Genomic DNA, 22,861 nt, shown 5'->3' with positions numbered 1-22,861 from the left:
GGATGGCAGCTTGGTTGGGTTGAGAAGGATGGCGAATGGTATATGGTATCACAGGGATTAGTGTTGGGCTAGTCCTTTGAGAAAAAGTCATTTTCCACATCAAAGGGCACATGTGGGAGAGTTTATTAAAATTATGGAGGCACTAACGCCAATCCAAGCCTCCTTTTGTTACTGTCCCCCTTCCAAAAGAATTGTGAGCGCTAAGCCCAAACTCATAAAAATTCTGGAGATGGTACTGCCTTAAACCTTTCTGGAAAATATATATTCACCCTTATTCCCATTCTACCCTCTTTCAGAAGGCAGAGGGAAGTAAAGAAAGAAAATAATAATAATATTTATTAAGTCCTTAATATTTTGCCTGCCTTATATTTAATAAAATATGTAGTCCTCTCAACAACTTAAAAGGTAGTACTGTACATCTTCTTATTTTGCAGATGAGGAAATTGAGCTTTGAAGAGGTTAATTTATGTGAGAGTCCCTGACATCCTGAAAGTTTTCCACATGGCCCCTGTGTGTCTACTGGGCCTAAATTATTCCTCCCATTCCTTCTTGCACAGGATTTTTTTTTTATGATTTTATTTATTTATTCATGAGAGACACAGAGAGAGAGAGAGAGAGAGGCAGAGACACAGACAGAGGGAGAAGCAGGCTCCATGCAGGGAGCCCCATGTGGGACTTGATCCTGGGACTCCAGGATCAGGCCCTGGGCTAAAGGCAGGCACTAAACTGCTGAGCCACCTGGGCTGCCCCTTGCACAGGATTTTAATCCTGATCTGTCACTCCCATCCATTCTGATTAATTCAAATTGCCCAAACAATGGCTACTAATTTGCAATAACAATTTCCTCCTATTCTTAGATGCTTTTCTGACCAGCTATTCCCAGAACTGACTGAATTTTGGCCCACAGTCCCCTTCTTGATCCCAGCTAAAATCCTATAAGTTCCTGACCCTTCCTTCCTAAAGACAAACTGTTTTCTAGTTCCTTCAGGAGCCTTCTCAGGACAAACATTTTATTTTTTAAATATTTATTTATTTAAATTTTAACTAGTTAACATACAGTGCATATTGGTTTCTGGAGTAGAACTCAGTGACTCATCACAAAAAGTGCCCTCCTTGATTCCCTTCACCCATCTATTCCATCTCTCCTCCCATCTCCCTTCATCAACCCTCAGTTTGTTCTCTGTTAAGAGTCTCTGTGGTTTGTTTCCCTCTCTCCCTTCCCATATGTTCATCTTTTTTCTTTCTTAAATTTCACATATGACTGAGATCATATATCTGTCTTTCTCTGACTTATTTCATTTAGCACAATACACTCTAGCTCTATCCACGTCATTGCAAATGGCAAGATTTCATTCTTTTTGATGGCTGAGTGATACTCCATTATATATATTTATATCTTCTTTATCCAATCATATATATATGTATATATAAATATAGATATACCACATCTTCTTTATCCATTCAGTAGTCGATGGATATTTGGGCTCTCTCCACAGTTTGGCTCTTGTTGATAATGCTGCTATAAAAATCAGGGTGCATGTACCTCTTTGAATCAGTATTTTTGTATGCTTTGGATAAATACTTAGTACTGTAATTTCTGGGTCATAGGATAGTTCTATTTTTAAGTTTCAGAGGAACCTCTATACTGTTTGTTCTCCAGAGTGGCTGCACCAGTTTGCATTCCCACCAACAGTGCAAGAGTCTCCTCTTTCTCCACATCCTCACTAACACCTGTTTCTTGTGTTGTTAATTTTAGCCATTCTGACAGGTGTGAGGTGATATCTCATTGTGGTTTTGATTTGTATTTCCCTGATGATGAGTGATGTTGAGCATCTTCTCAGGTGTCTGTTGGCCATCTGGATGTTTTCTTTTTTCTTTCTTTTTTTTTTTTTAATTTTTTTCATCTGGATGTTTTCTTTGGAAAATTGTCTGACATGAAATGTCAGGACCAACATTTTATTTTATTTTAAAGATTTTATTTATTTATTGGAGAGAGAGAGCACAAGCAAGTGAGAGAGAGAGAGAGAGAGAGAGCAGAAGCATTGGGGAGGAGCAGAGGGAGAGGGAGAAGCAGGCTCCCCCTTAGCAGGGAGCCAGATGCAGGGCTCTGATCCAAGGACCCTGGAATCATGATGGGAGCTGAAGGCAGATGCTTAACCAACTGAACCGCTCAGGCACCCAGGACCAACATTTTAAAATAAGGTTTTTTTTTAAAAAAATTTTTTTATTTTTTATTTTTTCATGAGAGACACAGAGAAAGAGGCAGAGACATAGGCAGATCCAATGTGGCATCTATCTCAGCACCCCGGGATCACGCCCTGAGCCGAAGGCAGATGCTCAACCACTGAGCCACCCTGGTGCCCCTAAAATAAAGTCTTATGCTAATGGTGTTCTGGCTGATTTTTTTCCACATTAATTTCCCCAAAGCCACATGGCTAGGAAGTAGTAGAGCTAAGATTGAGACCCTGATCATTTAACTGCTATACTATATTGATAATTTTCCATTTTAAAAGTTACTGGCTGAGTTTGTTTGCAAACTAAAATGCCCTTTCTTAGAGAAGTGATTTCATGGTCAGAAGACAGCTCTTTAGGCTGTTATAACCACCACGAGGTGCTATAAATGGAAGAAACAAAGTGATAATGAAATTGTGTGAATGAAAGAAATAGGCTTTTGGTAGAGTGACCATAAAATTTATTTCCGACTAGGAGACTTTGGAAAAAGAGTGTTCTTAATAATTATTCTAGGACAATAGGCATAAATAGGACTATCTTCATTCTAGGTGTAGGTCACAGCTGAATGATGAAGTTCTCTTAACTGCTTGAACTGTAAATGGGAGTGTTAACACCTAACTGAAGGGGGCAGTAGTGAGAATGAAATGAGAGTATAATGCACACTTGAATGTAAAGTACCATATAAATATAACATTTTAATAATGATTATCACTAATTATTACTAATATTGCTGACCTGCACCATGAAAACTGTGTGTGAATACATATGTGTATGAATATATAATTTTTGTAGAGGTATAATTGACATATTATATTAGTTTCAAGTGTACAACAGAATGATTTGATATTTATGTATGTTGGGAAACAATCACCACAAGAAGCCTAGTTCACTCCACTGTATATTAAATATTGATTTATGTTGCTCTTCTCTTTGATACTCTCTTTGCCTAGTTTATTTGCTCTTACTATAGTAAGAGGCATAGAAAGCAAACAAAGCAGTAAGAGTCCATAGGCATTCCTTCCTTGCCAGGGTACGTAAACTACCTAGAGAGGGAGTTCTGTTTCACCACAGAAAAAACCCAAAAACAAAAAACAACTCTGTTTTTATTGAAGTATACAATGAATCAATGTTGTTGAATCAGACATCAAATTTATAAACACAAACCCCAATCACTAATCCAATCACAGAAAGGTTCACAGATACTTAGTACCCATGGAGTTCTTAAGCCCAAGTCTTGGCTTATATTTTATTTACAATCTAAAATCTGTGTTCAGGTTATCTTACCTTTAATCGACTGTTACATCTCCCCCAGATCTTCCTCCAAGGTGGCACTATTTAGACTAACCTCTTATTGACGATTTACTTCATTTCTCATTATAATATTATCCTCAGGAGGTGGCGCATCTGCTTGGTAACCAGTGCATGCCTGGGGAGTCCTGTGTTGTGGAGCCCTTTACCCATTTCCTTGGCCAGTTTCCAATGTGCTCTTGACTTACTTGGTAAGTAAGATCTGGTAGTCTCAAGTCTGAAGCACAATTTGGTCTTCATTCTCTTATCTCTTATCTGAGAGCCAGCTATGCAACTTCATTCCTCTTTATTGACGACCAGGATAATTTTCCCATAGAACTGAAAATCCTCAAAATACCCGTATCTATAGGACCCTGTTCACCATTTTCCAAAGCTTTTAACCAAATGTAATTATTTTTTATAATTCTATGGAGATTCTGTGCTCGCTTGGCAGCACATATAATAATTCTATGGAGATAGTATTATCTACGTGTATTTCTTACATTCTATTATGATTCATTCATTCATGTTTTTAACAAAGGTTTATTAAGCACCTAGTATATGACAGGCATTGATTTAGGTATAGAGATAATACAGGGTGAAAACTCAGTTTTTGCTTTCAGGGAGTTTACATTTAATTGGGGAACACAAAAAACCCAACAAATAAATAGATAATATATCAAATAGTAATAGGTGTTATGGAGAAAAATAAGAGCAAGGCGGGTGAGGCAGTCCTGGGGAAGGGTGGCAGAAATACAAAATAGTATATAGGGTGGTCAGGGAAAGCTTCACCATGAAAGTGACATCTAAATAGAGACCTGAAGGAAGTAAGGGAGGAAGCCATATGGTTATGTGATGAAAAAGTATTCCAAACAGAAGGAAAAGCAAGTGCATTGTTATGCTGAGCACTTGGTGTTGTTTGTAAGTGATAAATCACTGAATTCCACTCCTGAAACCAATATTGCCCTGTATATTCACTACCTAGAATTTAAATAAAAATTTGAGAAAAAAAAAAAAAGAAAAAGAAGTACAAAGGTCCTGAGGTAGAAGCATGCTTCCATTCAGGAAAAAAAAAGGAAGCCAGTGTAGCTGGAGTTGAGGGACCAATGGGAAGATAAAAGGAGACGAGGCCAGGGAGGCTAGAGTTAGGTGTTGGTTGTAAAATCATAAGTGAGTTAGGACTTCATTGCAGGCTTTGAGCCAAAATCTGACATGATCCGGGTTGCATTTTTAATAGTATGAAGAACAGATACAGAGAAGTGTAGAGATTAACTAGAAAGTTATTGCAATAATCTGGGCAAGAAATGATGATGGTTTGAAACACAGTGGTAGCAGTGATGTACTATGAGATGGTCAGTTATGGATATATTACATTTACAATTTAAAACTAATATAATTTGTTAAAGGATTCATGTAGAGTTTGAGAGAAAGACATCAAATATGACTCCAAGATGTTTGCTCTAGACATAGAATAGAATTTTTTCTTTTCTTCTTTTTTTTTTTTTTTTAAGATTTTGTTTATTTATTCATGAGAGACACAGAGACCCAGGCAGAGGGAGAAGCAGGCTCCACCCAAGTAGCCCGATGTGGGACTCGATCCCGGGTCTCCAGGATCACACCCCAGGCTGCAAGCCGCTAAACCGCTGAGCCACCTGGGGATCCCTAGAATAGAATTTTTTCTTTACTAAGCTGGGTAATGCTATAGGGAGGGTAGGATTTTTTTTTTTCCAGTTGAGGGCTGTTTGGGTTGTTTTTGATGGTTTTGATGATTATGAATAAAGCTGCTTTAAACATTCACATACAGTTTTTTTTGTGTGAACATAGATTTTCATTACCTTTAGATAAATATGCTAAGTATATGTTTAACTTTAAAAGAAACTGCCAAAGAGTTTCCCAAATTGGTTGTCCTAGTCTGCATTCTCACCAGCAATGTATAAGAATTCCAGTTACTGGGATGCCTGGGTGGCTCTTCCGTTGAGCGCCTGCCTTTGGCTCAGGGTGTGATTCTGGAGTCCCGGGATTAAGTCCCACACTGGGCTCCCTGCAAGGAGCCTGCTTCTCCCTCTGCCTGTGTCTTTGCCTCTCTCTGTGTGTCTCTCATGAATAAATAAATAAATAATCTTAAAAAAAAAAAAAAAAGAATTCCAGTTACTGTGAGTTCTCACCAGCTCTTGGTATTGTCAATTGTGTGTGTGTTGCTAAGAGGTATGTAGCATTTCATTTTCATTGTGGTTTTGCATTTCCTTATGACTAGTGATGTTGAACATCACTTCATATGCTTATTTGCCATCTGTACATTTTTTTTGTAAAGTGATTATTTAAATCTTTTAACATTTAAAAAATAAGACTGTTTATGTTCTTCTGCATTTTGGGAGTTCTTTCCATATGCTGGAGTCAAGTCCTTTTTTTTTTTTTTTTAAAGATTTTACAATATTTAGGGAGAAGGGGAAGCAGGCTCTATGCGGGGAGTCCAACATGGGACTTGATCCCAGCTCCCCAGGATCACACCCTGGGCTGAATGTGGTGCTAAACCACTGAGCCACCCAGGCTGACCCTGGAGTCAAGTCCTTTGTCAGATATATAATTTGAAAATATTTTCCCAGAAGGGTAAGGTTGAAAGGAGGTTAGGAGTTTGTTTTTAGAGAAGTTGAGTTTTTGATCACTATTTGACATCCAGGTAGGAATGTGGAATAGGCAGGAGTTTGGAGGAGAGGCTGAGGCTGGAGAGGGGCACCTGGGAGGCTCAGCAGTTGGGCGTCTGCCTTTGGCTCAGGTCATGATCCCAGGGTCCTAGGACTGTCCTGCATTGGGCTCCCCAAAGGGAGCCTGCTTCTGCCTCTGCCTCTGCCTATGTCTCTGCCTCTCTCTTTGTGTCTCTCATGAATAAATAAATAAAATCTTAAAAAAAAAAATTTGGTCCTGCCACCTTGCTGAATTGCTGTATGAGTTCTAGCAATCTTGGGGTGGAGTCTTTTGAGTTTTCTATGTACAGTATCATGTCATCTGTGAAGAGGGAGAGTTTGACTTCTTCTTTGCCAATCTGAATGCCTTTTATTTCTTTTTGTTTTCTGATTGCTGAGGCTAGGGCTTCTAGTACTATGTTGAATAGCAATGGTGAGAGTGGACATCCCTGTAATGTTCCTGATCTTAGGGGAAAGGCTCCTAGTGTTTCCCCATTGAGAATATTTGCTGTGGGCTTTTCGTTGATGGCTTTTAAGATGCTGAGGAATGTTCCCTCTATCCCTACACTCTGAAGAGTTTTAATCAGGAATGGATGCTGTATTTTGTCAAATGCTTTCTCTGCATCTATTGAGAAGATCATATGGTCCTTGTTTTTTCTCTTATTGAAGTGATCTATCACATTGATTGTTTTACGAGTGTTGAACCACCCTTGCATCCTGGGGATAAATCCCAGTTGGTCATGGTGAATAATCTTCTTAATGTACTGTTGGATTCTATTGGCTAGTATCTTGGTGAGAATTTTTGCATCTGTGTTCATCAGGGAGTTTGGTCTATAAATCTTTTTGGTGGGGTCTTTGTCTGGTTTTGAGATCAAGGTAATGCAGGCCTCAAAAAAATGAGTTTGGAAGTATTCCATCCCTTTCTATCCTTCAAAACAGCTTTAGTAGAATAGGTATTATTTCTTCTTTAAACATTTGGTGGAATTCCCCTGGGAAGCCATCTGGCCCTGGACTTTTGTGTCCTGGGAGGTTTTTGATTGATTCAATTTCCTCACTGGTTATTGTCCTCTTCAGGTTTTTTATTTCTTCCTTTCCAGTTTTGGTAATTTGTGAGTTTCCAGAAATGCATCCATTTCTTCTTGATTGCCTAATTTGTTGGCATATAGTTGCTCATAATACATTTTTAAAATCGTTTGTTTTTCCTTGATATTGGTTGTGGTCTCTTCTCTTTCATCCGTAATTTTATTAATTTGAGTCTTTTCTCTTTTCTTTTTAATAAGGCTGGCTAAGGGTTTATCTATCTTATTAATTGTTTCAAAGAACCAGTTCCTGGTTTTGTTGATCTGTTCTACAGTTCTTCTGGTCTCTATTTCATTGAGTTCTGCTCTGAAACACCATGACACCTGCACCCCAATGTTCATAGCAGCAATGTCCATAATAACCAAAGTGCGGAAGGAGCCATGATGTCCTTTGACAGATAAATGGATAAAGAAGATGTGGTATTTATATACAATGGATTATTAGCCATCAGAAGACACAAATACCCACCATTTGCTTTGACATGGATGGAACTGGAGGATATTATGCTGAGTGAAATAAGTCAATCAGAAAAGGACAATCATCATATGGTTTCTCTCATACGTGGAATATAAGAAAGAGTGAAAGGGATTATAAGGGAAAGGAGGAGAACTGAGTGGGAAAAATTAGAGAGGGAGACAAACCATGAGAGACTCCTAACTCTGGGAAACAAAGGGGTGTGGAAGGGGAGGTGGGGGAAGGGATAGGGTAACTGGGGGATGGGCAATGAGAGCACCTGATGGGATGAGGTGCCATATAGTATAACTGGCTGTTATACTATATGTTGGCAAATTGAATTTAAATTAAAAAATGTAAGGCAGCCCCGGTGGCTCAGCGGTTTAGCGCCGCCTGCAGCCCAGGGCGTGATCCTGGGGACCCTGGATCGAGTCCCACGTCGGGCTCCCTGCATTGAGCCTGCTTCTCCCTCTGCCTGTGTCTCTGCCTTTCTCTCTCTCTCTGTCTAAATAAATAAATTAATAAATAAATAAATTAATTAATTAAAAAAATAAATTAAAAAATGTAAAAAAAAATTGGGGAGTTATCAGCTTCTATCTTTAAAGCCATAAAATTAATTAAGTCCACCTGAGGGGCAAGGGTAGCCGGAGAAGGGAAGAAGTCCAAAGAGTGAGTTCTGTGAGATGTAAAGGAATTAGCAGAGGATACTGAGAAGCAGTAGCCAGGGTGACAAGAGGGGGATTCAAGAAAGATGGGTGTTACATAAGTCATGTGAAGAAATAGTCATAAGCATACATAAACATAAACAATATGCTTTTTAATTTTATCACATGAGATCAATTTCCTTGTTTATCTCCTTCACGAGAAGCTGCCAGATTTTTGAGGCCTGGGAATATATCACATCCATTACTCTATTTCTGGGGCTATATAGGTTGGCTTAGAGCCTGCCACATATTAGACTCTCTTGTCAGGACTACATTTCCTCTTACCTATTTCAAAAACAAAATTTTAAATTAAAGAAAAGTTATAAGAATAGTACCATGAACTCTGGAACTCCCTTCACCTCGATCAAAAATGTTCAGTAAACATTTTTCCAGATTTGAATTTTTTTTCCCCTTTCTCTCTTTGAAACTGTTATAGATATCATGACCTATCACACCTAAATAATTCAGGATCTATCCTTAAGAAAAAGGGGCACCTGAGTGGCTCAGTGGTTGAGAGTCTGCCTTCGGCTCAGGTCATGGTCCCAGGGTCCTGGGATGGAGTCCCATATCAGGCTCCTCTCAGGGAACCTGCTTCTCCCTCTGCCTGTGTCTCTGCCTCTCTCTCTGTGTCTCTCATGAATAAATAAATAAAATGTTAAAAAAAAAAAAAAAGAAAAGAAAAAGGTAATGACTTATGAAACCACAGTATAGTTACCAAATTCAGGAACATTAATATTGATACACTGTTATTATTAATATACAGTCCATGTGCAAATGTTGCCAATTGTTCCAATAATGCCCTCTGTAACACTCCTCTTCCTTCATACTTTTCATTCTGTTCCTATGTCCCTTTAGCCTCCTTTAATCTGGACCAGTTCCTCAGACTTTGTCTTCTTTGACATTGACCTTTTTTTTTTGACATTGACATTTTGAAGCACACAGGCCAATATGTTTTTAGAATGCTCACCATTTAAGATTTTTTTCCCAATGTTTAGATTTCCCCCATTTTAGGCAGGAAAATGCATAAGTGATATTGTATACATATTAGAAACTCAGTGTTGATTGAATCATTGTTAAAGAGAGTAATTCACTAATTACTTAAAGGAAGATTATGTCAAGATAGAAATTGAGATGGGTCTTAGATGCTACCTTGCTTGCATAGAGATAGGTAGGTAGGGGGAGGAAGGTTGGTACTAGCAAAAACACCTGGTCTGGATGAGAGATCAGAGCTTTATTTACTCACAGCAATAACACCCGGTCTAACACAGTTGTGTAGTCTCTCAGGCTTCAAGCCCCACACAGGGAGACTCAATGGGAATAAGGTGGGGAGGCCTTCATGTAGGGAGGGATCACCCTATGGGAGAGGGCCTTTGGGAGTTGACATAGGGAGGAATAACCATTCTTCTTTCCCTTTCTTGAAGGAGGGAGAAAAGTGTGCCTCTAATGTAAACTAATTCTCCTTAGGAACAGAAAGGGAAGAATCTTGGATTGTTACCCTTTGGAAGCTCAACTATCTAAATTATCTCTGAGGGAAGATAAAACCAGCCTCTTTGAAATCAGAACCTGGATTTTCTGTTCTTTTGATGTGTAAACACACAGTCAGATAGTTCCCCAAATCCTTCCTTAGGCATCTTTAGGGAAGGAGGGAAAGTTCCTTGTCCTGGAATGTAACGCTTTGACTCCAGGTAAGATAAGTTTTATAAGCAAGGCAGTAAACAAACATTCTCATCTTCATAGTAGATCAGTCCTGCAGGAACACAGGAATACAGGGAAAATTAATTTTCCCATAGACTACAGTGCAAAATTTCAGAATGGGCAAAATTTGTGTTGTGTAATGTATGGGCATGCTTTCTGCACTCTTTCTCTCGCATTTAGCACATCTTTCCTTTGATCTTTGGTGCTCTTGTGGGACTCCACTCTATCACTTTTGGGGTATGGGATGCTTTTCAAAATACTCTATGCCACAAGATTACTTTTGTCCTGTCTTCAAATTAAAAAGTTCCATACTTCTAGGTGCTAGAAGGAGAGCAAACTAACTCAAAATTAGCCATTGGTGAGTTATGTGCTCTTAATATTGTAGGAGATAACTGGAGTACCCCCAGGGTACTGATACCTATCACACAGAGGCGGAAGCATTGAAAGAAAGAATGAGGGTGAGGTGAATTTTGTGAAAGCACACTTGTGACTTGGAAAATACCATATAAATGAATGTCAGTTGGTATAATGATTATTACTAATGCTACTACACTAGGGCCTGGGTACAAGAAGACATTGTTATTATTCATGGCTCGTATTAACTTCCCCCACTTTCATGCGTAGGTCTCCATTTTCCTACTTTCTGTCTCATGGTCACAAGAGGGTTGCTGCAGCATCTATAGACACATTTCTGTACATTCCTAGCAGAAAGAAGGATGAGAAGTAAAGGGCGAAGAGGACAAAATAAGCTTTGTCATTTTATTCAGAAAAGAGTGAGTTCTGTGAGATGACTCACAGTGAGTTCTGTACGGGACACTTTCTCAGAAACTACTACATTCATCTTATTTCAAAAACTGTCACAACCAGCCCCAATGCCAAGGAGGATGGGGAAGTATTTTTTGAATTGGGCACAGAGCTACTTCGAATGAAATCAGTGCTCTATTAGGGAGAAGAGTTGGGCAGGGTTGGGGTGGATCTTGTTTGAGTAGGCAACTAGCAATGTTAGCCCCATATAGTCATTTTACCTCTAGGAATTTACCCTACAGTTATACTGTAGAATCTGTCGTGCCCCCAGGCTTCCCTGCTACCATTTTGGTGTGCCTGTTTCCTCCACCACTCCTCCCTGGCAGCAGTGGGAGCTGCTGGGAATGGCTCCCACCTACAACCCCAGAGGATTCCCTTTGGATGATTAGAACCACGTGAACTTTAAAGAGTTTCTCTCATATCTCCCCACCCTCACACCCATCCTGGAGTAGCCAGTGACTATTTGGGTGTTAGAAGGTAGAGGGAGGGACACTAACTTATTCTCCAGACAGAGAAGGTACTTTGAGACTGAAAAACAAAGCAAGCCACTCCATGCTATGTATAGAGTGTATTATTCACAGTGACTTACTGATGGAGGAGATCAGGCCTGCAAGGATCCAGGCACTACACAGCTATTCTCTGCCCAGTTTGGACCTTAACCTGTGGGTTTTTTTTAGAGTGAAGGGATCATTGTGGTGAGGTCAAAGGGTAGTTATCTAAAGTGGTGACTTCTATTGGGCCAGTCATCTCTAGTAGTTATCTAAAATGGCATCTTCTGTGCACCTATTTAGGGAAGATCAGAGCACACTTTCCTGTGTTCTCATCAGGACATACACGTTAACCTCCAGGAGGCCTGGAACGCATAGCTCTGAGGGAGGTCATCATGAAGACATGAACACGATGAACGGCCAAAGATGGAGTCAGTGTTGTCAGCACTCCTACAGTGAGGGTGCAAATGTTTTGGTCCCTAGCCTAAGGGCAGGTAAAAGTTGCTTGCAATTTATGCTTTCCAGCTTCCTATAGGAATAGACTTAGTCCAGTCTTCCTCTGAAACCACATTCTTGCTTAACTTCTGCTTCCTTGTCCTGCTTCTCTCACTTTTCTAGGTTTACTCCTGAGAGTGTTCTCCTAATAAAACACTTGCATGAGAGCCTCCACCAGAATCTCTGCTCCTAGAGAGACAGACCTAAGATACTCACTCATATGTGAAATTACACATACAAGATTATCCATTGTTTTATTGTTTGTAATAGGAAAAGACTTTAAACAAGCTAAGTATCCATTGCTAGCATACTGGTTGAATAAAGTACGGTAACATGTATAATTAGGTACTTACCATCCAGTTGTTAAAAAGGATGAGACAGCTAAACTCATAACATTGGTTCCTCTGGAAAAGAAATTGGGGGTTGAGGAACAGGATGAGAAGTAAACATTTCACTGTACAGTTTGTTCCTTTTGAATTTGGAACCATTTGGATGTATTGTGTATTTTAAAAGGCAAAATTAAAAATTAATGTGGGCTAAGCAAGCAAATTGGATACTCAAGTGAAAACTCTCAATTACCTATAGCATTTATTAAATGACAATAAAATAGTAGTAACAAAAACTATTATCTACTGAGAGATTAGTCTGTGGCCTATGTCTATTCCTTTTATATCTACATTTCTCAAAGTCGTCTACACTGCCTGTCACCACTGTGATCTGGCTCTGTCCTCTCTGATAAAATAACTCTTACCGAGGTTGTTGGTGACCTCCTTGTCTTTAAATCCAGTGGCTGTTTTTCACTTCTCATTTTTGTTCTCTCAGCAGCATTCTGTGATAGTATGCTTCCTGGTTTTTCACCTACACTACATTCATTTCTTCCTAGCTTCCTTGATCAGTTTGTCCCCTTCTACCATCTTTAAATGTCCAAGTTCTCAAGACTCAGTCTTAGGCTGGCTTCCCTTCTTACTTCATGCTTTCTTCCCAAGTGTTACTATCTACATCTGTGGCTTCAGTGACCATCAGTGGACAAGTGCATCCCCAGTTTCATAATCTCTTCTGAGCTCCTGTTTTCAACTACATATTTACCAAAATTTCCACTGGGGTGTCCCAGTGAATGGCACCACCGTTCACCCAACATCTCCTTTCAGAAGCTTAGGGATCATCTTCCTCATTTAATGCTCAGATCCAATCAACCACCAAATCCAATCAATTTTGACTTTTAAATATTTCTCTAATCTGTTCATTTCCTTCCATCTATACTATTGCCACCCTCTCATAGATGCTTTGTAGGCTCTTACCTTGATTAGTGCAAATAGCATCTAACTTGCCTTTCTGCTTATTGATCTTGGTTTTCTCTATTGCATTCACCACACTAAGCCCAGAAAAATCATTTCAAGGTATAAATGTAATGTAACTCCCTTCAATAACACTTTGCAATGGATTTTCAATGCATTTCAAATAAAATCTAAAATTTTCACCAAAGGCTTCAGGGCTACATGGTCTGAGCTATGCCTACCTCTTCAATCTTATTTTAAAGCATTTTCACTTTGGCTCCCTTAGGGTTCTATCCTCAATACTGGCTCTTTATTGTCTCATCTACTTTTGTTGTTTTCACACTTTTAACATTATTCTTCCTGCTTTTCTGTGTTTGGCCTTTTTTCAGTGTTCAAATCTCAGATCAGGTGTCACTTCCTCAAAAAGTCTTCTCCAACCATGAATCTAAAGTGCCCTTATCCTGTTTTATATCACAGAAGAAAATATTTACTTTCTTCTTAACACTTAACAAAATATATTACTACACTCATTTATACATGCATATACATACATACAGTTACATATTAAATATGTAACTATTTATTTGTGAGTTTATTATCCACCTCTATCCCAAATGTCAGTCTTAATTACCAATATATTCCTTTTAGCTAGAACAATGCATGGTATGTAGTAAGAAGTTAATAAACATTTGTTAAAGGCTTTCACATTATTTATGTTTTTGCCCTCTGGTCACATTGGCTTTACTTGAGCTCTTAAAAAATACATTGCAACTTTATTCCTTAGTACCTTAGCATATCCTATTTGCTTTGCCTGGAAATCTCCCTACCACAGTATATTTAGTTACCGGCTATCTATTTTCCAGGTCTTAGCATACATGTTATTTCCTCAGCATTATTCTCCCTGACATTCTAGACAAGATGAGGTCAGTGTTATATAATCTTGCAATATCTGAATTTTTCCTTCATAACACTTATGGAAACTTGTAATTCTATTTATTTGTTGATCTGTTTCCTATAGAATAGAGATCAGCAAGCAATGGCCCATGGGCCAAGTCTAGCCTACAACATATCTTGTAAGTAAAGCTTATTAGAACACAGCAACACCCATTCATTTATGTATTTCTTGTATGGCTCCTAAAATATTTATACTCTGGTCCTTTACAGAAAAGGTTTGCTAACATCTGTTGTAGATTAGACTATGATCTCTTTTAAGGCAAGGATATTGTTTTACTTATATATTTCTAGAACACTAATAAAAATTATAGAACTCCAGTAAAAACTAGTTAAAATAAATAAATGATAATCACTTTAAGTACATATGTTATTTTAATCTTCACAACTTTATGAAATAATTGGTATTATCTACAATAATAATTTCTATAAAGGACATCATTGGGATTACTGATGAATTTATGTTAGAAATAGTAGAGGATGACATATAGTACAGATTTACTTGTAGCTTCCCCTGAAAAGGGGTGGAGACTGTTCCCCCATTGTATAAGTCAGAGATCTCCAGAAAAACAGAACCAGTAGGACAGATATGGAAATATATCTAGATATTTAGATAAGAGAAATTGACTTAGGTGATCACAGAGGCCAACGGGTCCCATCGTCTGCCATCTGTAACCTGAAGAACTAAGAAAGCCAGTGGTATAAGTTAGTCCAAGTCTGAATTGCTGAGACCCAGGGGACCAATGGTATGAGTCTTGAACTGAATCTGAACCCCTGAGAACCAGGACTTCCAGTGTCTGAGAGAAGGAAAAAAATGGATGTCTCACCTCAAGCAGACAGAGTGAATTTGTCCCTCCTTTTTGTTCTATTCAGGCCCTTGAAGAACTGGAAGATGCCCACTCACACTGGTGAGAGTGATTTTCTTTATTCAGTTTACTGATTCAAATGTTAATAATGTTTTACCAGCTATGCCTGTTGAGTGGACGCATGAAATTAACAGTCATGCCTACCTCTTGAATCTAGGACTGGACTAATGACTTACTTTGCTCTATAAAATGTAGAAACAGTATTACAGATTTTTGAATTTTAACCTCCAAAGGTCTTGTGCTTTTTGCTCTTGCTCTCTTAGAACGCTGCCCTGAGACTACCATGTAAATAAATTCAATCTAAGCTCTGGAACATAAGGCCATAAACTAGGAATGCCAGTTGACAGCCAGCACTTGTGTCAGGTGCATGAATGAGACTCTCTTGGAGAGATTACTGTAGTCACATGAGTGATTCCAGGAAAAGTCAGCAGAAGAACCACCCAGATGACAAACTGCAATCCACAGAAATTATGAAAAATAAATTTTAGGTTTTAGGTTACTAATTTTGGGGGTGATTTGTAATGCAAGAAAAGCTACCTGAGGGCAGCCCTGTTGGCTCAGTGGTTTAGCGCTGCCTTCAGTCCAGGGAGTGATCCTGGAGACCTGGGATTGAGTCCCACGTAGGGCTCCCTCATGGAGCCTGCTCCTCCCTCTGCCTGTCTCTCTCTCTCTCTCTCTCTTTCTCTCTCTCTTTCTCTGTGTGTCTCTCATGACTAAATAAATAAAATCTTAAAAAAAAAAAAGCCATCAATGTGCAGTCTGGTTCTCAGCTCACAGATGTGAAATTTAAAATTGTTAATAAACCCAGAATTGATCAGATTCTGATCAATACTCTGATAACTAAACTCAGAAGAAACTTTCTATTTATAAGCCAGGACATCTATCAGAAAAATTTATAGTGGAAATTATGTATTTTTTCATGTCCTCTGTTTAGGTGACTGGGAAGCATTTATACAATCAGTTTCTTTAGGGGAGAATAGAAGTAGAGCAATGGGAAATATATTGTTTATCCAAACTGTGAAATTCTTGATCCAAACTATGATGAGTAGAGTAAACCAACTTTATCCTTCAGGAGTCAGAACTATCGCACAGTCAGAGTATATGTGTCCACTATAGTCAATTTCTTTGGACTCAAAATAGTAATTCGGTAATCAGTGCCAAAACCTTGCTCTCTTAGTATCATTTCATTATCTCCTCTAACATTTGCTTTTACTACAAAATTTCTTTGGGTAGTGTAAAGTTGATATTTTAGCAATGTTGGGTACAATTGCATTCTAGTCCTTTCTCAATGATATTACATCCCAATCACTGTAATGAATGATCTTATGTGTTTCCAGGGATTCTTATTGGATAGGTATTTCTCATTTGTCTTTTGACTTTGTTAATAAATTCTTGACTTATGCCATGAATAGTTTTTTTTAGTAATAAAGTTTGTCATTTAAAAAGATCTCTTCTGGATTTTGTTTCATACTTAGAAGGCCAAGGTCCTCAGAGATCTACCTCTTACTGTTGGACAAGAGAAACAAAAACGACTTTCATCCCAAGATCATTAGGAGTGGGCTAGTTGACCTGGTGATATAAATAGTAAGAACCCAGGTCAATTATATCTCAGTAAACCTGGACTATAGATAGATGGATAGATAGACAGATGGATGAACAGATAGATAGGAAGGACTCTTGAAGACAATAAAAAATAAGAACTTGAAGAAAAACAATCTTCCTCATTCCTGGTCTGTGAAACAATTTTCTGATTCATAATAGAGGATTGTCTCACTAGTTTTTGTTTTGTTTACTTTCATAAAGTCAGGGAATTGTTACTCTGATCTGTGTGATAAGGTTTCAGATATATACCTGGTATACTTACAAGAGAGATATTATTGTCAGAAAGGTTTATTTTTACACATAAAGCAAAAGAAAACAACACAGGAATCTTCTTATTTTACTTATCTGCCACTTATTTTAATTCATTATTATTCATTTGTGTTTAAACAGGAAATAATTTCTTGGAAAATAAATAATTTCTATTTTTGAAGAGCAAATAATTTTTATCTCAGAAATAATTTACATAACTGTGCATTCTGGGTAACAACCTCAAGTTTTTGTCTTATTAGAAGTATACACAAATCGGGGATCCCTGGGTGGCTCAGTGGTTTAGTGCTTGCCTTCCACCCAGGGCATGATCCTGGAGACCCCGGATCGAGTTCCATGTTGGGCTCCCTGCATGGAGCCTGCTTCTCCCTCTGCCTGTGTCTGTGCCTCTCTCTCTGCGTCTCTCATGAATAAATAAATAAAATCTTAAAAAAAAAAGGAAGTATACACAAATCAACTTAAGTTTATATTCCTTGGCCGTGACCCAAATCTATTGTCTTAACCTAATGATCCATTATTTCTTGTAAAATTCCAAGTAAAATTTGTCTGACCTGACAGAAAAGCCTATGTAAATAAACAATTGCACAAAAAGCATAAAGCAGCATTTAGGATATATTTGCTTCTATTGCCATAAATTTGTAGAGAGTAACATTCTAGTGATATTTCCTTTATTGTCACATTTATAAATATGTGACCAAACAGTGTGGAAAAGTAGTGCTATGCACTCCTTATTTAATTGTTACTGTAAGATCTTTTTCATTTTTAACTGTATTTGTTCCAGTAAAATTGGTCTCCATAGGTATGCTTTTAGCTTATAATGCTAACTAACGAAAATCCAGAGCTTGGCTTTATCAATGCAAGCCTTTCCAATTAACAAAAGATATTTCAGAAAGAGATAAAGGATATGCTTCTCTTCCTTATAGCACAGAGGAAGAGATATCTCTCTGTGACGTAAAATTTGTTTGAAATATTTGATTTTATAAAATGTTAAATGGTGGATAGTCACAAAAATATTGATTTTGTCTGTGCAAAATGGAGATAGTGTAACTTTATTTTAAGCATGTTCTATTTTCTGTTGTTATAAATCTTCCCTTGAAAGTATAATTTTTTCTGTTTCCTGAAACTCTATTTTTTATTGAAGTATAGTTGACATACGTTACATTAGTTTCAAGTATACAACATAGTGACTCAAGTTTATCCATTCTGCTATGCTTACCACAAGTACAGCAACTATCTGTCACGATACAACACTATTACAGTATCGCTGACTATATTCCCTATGCTGTACCTGTACCTTTTATCCCTGTGGCTTATTCATTCTATAACTGGAAACCTCCCACTCTCTTTCACCCACTTTGCCTATTCCAGCACCCCACTTCCCTTTGGAAACCATCAGTTTGTTTTCTGTATTTATGGATCTATTTCTGCTTTTTTGTTTATTTATGTTTGATTTGTTTTTTAGATTCCGTGGAAGTAGAATTATATGAGTGAAATCATATGGTGTTTGTCTTTCTCTGTCCGCCTTATTTCACTTAGCATAATATTCTCTGGGTCCACCCATATTGTGACAAATGGTAAGATCTCATCCTTCTTTATGGCTGAGCAATATTCCATTACACACCCCCCTCAACATCTTCCCTATCCATTCATCTATGGATGGACATTTGGGTGGCTTCCCTATCTTGGCTATTATAAATAATGCTGCAATAAACATGAGGGTACACATACCTTTTCAAATTAGTGTTTTCATTTCTAGTGGGTAAATGCCCATAAGTGGTATTACTTAGTCATATAGTATTTCTATTTCTGATGTTCTTTTTTTAATTTATTTATTTTTGAGATTTTATTTATTTATTCATGAGAGACACACAGAGAGAGGCAGGGACACAAGCAGAGAGAGAAGCAGGCTCCATGCAGGGAGCCCGAGGGGGGACTCGATCCCGGGTCCCCAGGACCACACCCCAGGCTGAAGGTGGCGCTAAACCACTGAGCCACTGAGGCTGCCCTACTTTTGATGTTCTGAGGAATCTTCATACTGTTTTCCACAGTTACTATACCAATTTACATTTCCACCAGAAGTGTATAGGTTTCCTTTTTCTCCACATCCTCACCAACACTTGTGGTTTCTTGTGTTTTTAATTTTAGCCATTCTGACAGGTGAAAGGTGATATCTCCTGGGGGTTTTGATTTGCATTTCCTGATGATGAACATATTTTCAAGTGTTTGTTGACCATCTGGATGTCTTCTCTGAAGAAATGTCTATTCAGGGCCTCTGCCCATTTTTAACCAGATTAATTTTTTTTTTTTTTTTGGTGTTGAATTTGTATAAATTTAGTCCCAGAGTTTGGTCAAGGGTTGGTACCATGACTCCAGATACTTCCAGAAATAATTAAATGTTCTGTGTGAACTCCTTCCTTGTTCCTTTTTTTTTTTCATGCATGGGGGGGTGGGGAGGGCTGGGATTTTGCTAGATTTCTTATTTCACCAAAGTGTCTGTGAGTCTTATCTAGTTAAAATTTACAATTAGCAATACTTTGGATATGAACCCCTTATTAAATATATAATTTGCAAATATCTTCCTGGGAAGTGTAATTTTTTTTAGGGTTTATTTAAGAGAGAGAGAGGGCACAAGTGAGAGGGGCAGAAGGAGAGAGACTCCCAAGTAGACAATGTGCTGAGCATGGAGCCAGATGCAGGGGTTAAGTTCACAACCCTAAGATTACCACCTGAAACAAAACCAAGAGTTAGACTCTTATCTGACTGCACAACCCAGACTCCCCAGACCTATAATTTTTAAAAAAGAGTCTTGTAAAGAGTCTTGTAAAACTATTAAAACTTAGATGTTTAGTTGCTATGTCCTTAAAAATAAACTTTAGAGAAATTCTTGTGCTTTGAGAGTCCTAAAAAAATAATAGATTGAAGATTTAGTAGGACTCATTTAACTAAATAATAGGTTACAATCGTGGCTTAAATTTATACAACAGAAGATACAATATAGGATCAGCAGAAAAAATATATGTATAGGGGAAGACCAGAGATTAGATGCAGACTTCCAGGTCTTCCCTGCATGTCGGTCACACTGCAGTGCTTTCAGTCTAGGAGGAAATTATAGGAATGTGTATAAGATATCTCTGCTGAGGTAAACCCACTTAGGTCTTAGGGCCCAAAAATTCTTATGGGAATCTGGTCATGTAGGCACATTCCTTCTATGTGACCACTCATGGTGCAGACCTCACACTAGGAAGCAGATGCACATGATAAATTTTGTTATGTATGTCAAACAAGACTGAAAGTCTGATATCATCTTGTCTTAATGCTTTCCGAAGACAAGTAACTATGTTAATTCCAAGGATTTAGCTCCCAGAGGTTGGTCAAGGGATTGGTATCTTTACTCTAGACTCTCCCAGAAATAAGCAGACATGCTGTGTGAACTTCTTCCTTGAAGTTTATAATTCTGACTGATTGCTTTACTTGATAATTTGTTGCCCTGCTAGTAATGTTGCAACTGACATCTCTGAATGTGTAAATAGTATAAATTCTAATAAGATTGCTCTGCAAATCAGAAAATCATTTGTTCCTCTTTTCTTTCCCCCATGTCTGATGGGGGGGAAAGCCCTGTGACTTAGCTAGATTTTTTTCCTTAAAAAACTGTCTGTGAGTCTATCTATTAAAATTAACAAGTAAAAAAAAAAAATTAACAGGTAGCAAGGTATTCTAGCAGTGTATAATTTTAAAATATTTTATTATGAAAGTAATATATGTGTGTAAACTATTCATAATACATAGTGCAGTATAATAATAGCATGTTTTTGTTAGTCTAGAAATAATGAATTGAAGGTTCCAATAATTGCCATAGAACTTGCCCATTTAAAGTGTACAATTCAGGGCAACCCGGGTGGCTCAGTGGTTTAGCGCCACCTTTAGCCCAGGGCCTGATCCTGGAGACCCGGGATAGAGTCCCATGTCAGGCTCCCTGCATGGAGCCTGCTCCTCCGTCTGCCTGTGTCTCTGTGTCTCTCGTGGATAAATAAATAAAATTTTTATAAAAAAGTATACAATTCAGTGATTTTGATGTATTCATAAAATTGTGCAAACATCACTAAAATTAATCTTAGAACATTTTCATCACCTCGTCATCCCTATTTCCACTCAAATCATAAACCCTAGGCAACCACCAACTCCTTTTTGTCTATATGGGTTTACCTATTTCAGACATTTCATATAATTCATATATAATATAATTATATAATATGCAGTCTTTTGTTACTAACTTCTTTCACTTACCATGCTTTCAAGGTTCATCCAGGTCATAACATTCATCAGTACTTTATTTTTTTTTTTTTATTGCTGGATAATACTCCATTTAGTTTATCCATTTATCAGTTGATGGATATTTGTTTCTTCATTTTGGCTATGATGAATAGTGCTGCTCTGAACACTCATGTACAAGTTTTTGTTTGTTTTGAAGATTTTATTTATTTGTTTGAGAAAGAGATAGTGAGAAAAAGCACAAGCAGGAGGGAGGAACAGGCCCCCCACTGAGCTGGGAGCTCAATGTGGGGCTCGATCCCAGGACCCTGGGATTATGACCTTAGCCGAAGGCAGACACTTAACCGTCTGAGTCACCCAGACATCCCTACAGGTTTTTGTTTGAACATGTTTTAATTTCTTTTGGGTATAGCTACAAGTGATTTGCTGGGTCATATGATAGCTCCACGTTTAACATTTGAGGAACTTCTAAACTCTTCCTCCCAGCATTGTATAAGGGTTCCTATTTTTTCACATCCTCCCCAACACTTGATATTATTTGTCTTTTCATGATTGCTGTAAAGGTGGATTTTTTCTTCCATACTTCCAGATATAATCTCTGATGAAAAATCAATAATTACCATCTTGAGGCTCTCCTAGATTCTGAAAAAAGATAGTGCTCTGACAAAATAGTTTCTTACTTATCACTCAATTTTTCTGTTCAGTTTTTAGTTGGGGATATTGCATTTTATGATTATTAAATTCAAATGATTTCTAAATTTATGTGCTACCAAGAAGTGATGAGTTTCTTACTTATCACTCAATTTTTCTGTTCAGTTTTTAGTTGGGGATATTGCATTTTATGATTATTAAATTCAAATGATTTCTAAATATATGTGCTACCAAGAAGTGATGAATTCACCATTACTGAACATATTTAAACAGAAATGGGATGACTGGTTAGCACAGACATTTCAAGGGATATATATATATATATATATATATATATATATATATATATATATATATATTGGTGATTTTTACAAGACTCAATAGCAAGTCGAACTTGCAGCTATAGTACAACATAGGCTTCAGAGCAAAAGCAATAGAAAAAACGACCTACATGAGGTGGTGTATAGAGAAATCTAAGACATATTACAAGTCCTTCCTAATCTGAAGACACACAGGATATGCTTTCTCTTTAGAAGCAAACTATAGGACCATAGGTGGAATGTATTTGCTCAGAGAAGCTCATTCAGGATTCAGAGTATGAGGCTCTAAGGGAGGACTAGTCACATAGGCATAGCCTACTGTACTACCAATGGTAGCAACCAAAACTCAGGACCTCAACAATGAAACCAGGTGTACACCATCAATCTGGATTTTGTGCAAAGCAAATTGACAAGCTGCTATGGCCCTGTACATTGCTCTGGATGTACACAATAAAATCATCAGTTGACATTGTAAAGAACACTCAGAGACCACATTGCTTTGGGCTGGCCAAGGGTCAACTATAGTTCAAGGCTGCCTTGGAGATGTGAGGACCCAGTGACTAGACCTGGTATGTTGGTTTACCTCATGGATGGTCTCTTATTTTTTTTTTTTTTTAAAGATTTATTTATTTATTCATTCAAAGAGAGCGAGAGAGAGGCAGAGACACAGGCAGAGGGAGAAGCAGGCTCCATGCCGGAAGCCCGATGTGGGACTCGATCCCGGGTCTCCAGGATCACAACC

At 37.9% G+C, this 22,861-nt stretch overlaps 1 long non-coding RNA gene across 20 annotated transcripts in view; it reads left to right on the top strand.

Annotated features, from left to right (window-relative positions):
- The window catches only part of LOC144297018 (uncharacterized), a 119,989-nt gene that overhangs the window by 34,193 nt on the left and 62,935 nt on the right, over nt 1-22,861 (top strand). For 9 of the 20 annotated variants that reach the window (XR_013364041.1, XR_013364045.1, XR_013364044.1 and 6 more), the window contains 2 exons: nt 3,625-3,731; nt 15,018-15,052. The exons of 2 other annotated variants lie outside the window; for them this stretch is intronic. This is a non-coding gene — a long non-coding RNA (uncharacterized LOC144297018). The remainder of the gene's footprint in view (nt 1-3,624; nt 3,732-15,017; nt 15,053-22,861) is intronic. 9 more of the 20 variants (XR_013364030.1, XR_013364054.1, XR_013364033.1 and 6 more) reach the window with 2 other exon arrangements.

The sequence above is a fragment of the Canis aureus genome, chromosome 25 (genome assembly GCF_053574225.1).
Source record: "Canis aureus isolate CA01 chromosome 25, VMU_Caureus_v.1.0, whole genome shotgun sequence".
NCBI classification, from domain to species: Eukaryota; Metazoa; Chordata; class Mammalia; order Carnivora; family Canidae; genus Canis; species Canis aureus.
The sequence above is the reverse complement of the archived record's forward strand: the minus strand, read 5'-3'. Positions and strand labels throughout refer to the sequence as shown.